This window comes from Aulostomus chinensis, chromosome 11, assembly GCF_037954235.1.
Source record: "Aulostomus chinensis isolate RoL2024-O1b breed Wild chromosome 11, RoL_Achi_v1.0, whole genome shotgun sequence".
NCBI classification, from domain to species: domain Eukaryota; kingdom Metazoa; phylum Chordata; class Actinopteri; order Syngnathiformes; family Aulostomidae; genus Aulostomus; species Aulostomus chinensis.
The window spans coordinates 20,015,057-20,015,836 of record NC_141330.1 but is presented as its reverse complement, the minus strand read 5'-3'; positions in this window follow the sequence as shown (position 1 = coordinate 20,015,836).

The following is a 780-nucleotide window of genomic DNA, read 5'->3' as shown; positions in this document are numbered from 1 at the left end:
CTCCTGGTGGACAATAGACCTGCGTGGTTTCTATGAAATTTTTTACCTTGAAATCTTCAACGTAGACCAATCCAATATTGAAATGGAAGGTACCAGCATCCACATCGGGAATTCTCGCGAGAAGAATGGCACCACCAACGAGATGTAACAACCTGTTACTTTGAGTTTTAACATCAGAAAATTGTTGGACTCCAGACAAGACCGAGGTTACATCTTGGTTGAAAATTATACTGAGACACATATATACTCAACATTGGTCTGACTTCAAACACCAACATTACATCACTTTACTTTGACCATATTTATCCATGCATGACCAGCCAAATGCACTATGATATATATATTTTTTAATTAGTAGATAGCCTAAAAATCTGTAGCAGTGCCTAAAATATTGTATCTTTCCCTACAGATATGCAATGACCTAGAAGCTAACGGAAGAATTTGTTGCTATCACGTACCGTTGATGCGGTGGGTTTAGGATAGTAGAGTGTTTGGCACTTCTGTCAGCAGTAGGCATCATAATCTTTCCTCTAATAAATGCTTTTCGAAACTCAAACTTGTGGCCCCCTCGTGAAGCTGCTTAAACACTGCAGGTGGGAACTCCTGAGCCACACTATGAGTAAAAAAGGACAGCTGGGTGCAGCAGTCTCAAATCATGCATCCCACAGGATCCCTGCAAGCCCTTTATGTCTAACCATCTTTGTTCTTTCTTTCAGTTGCGTGAACATCACACACTTCCATCCAGCCACACACAATAACTTTAGCTGTCCTTCATCTCTA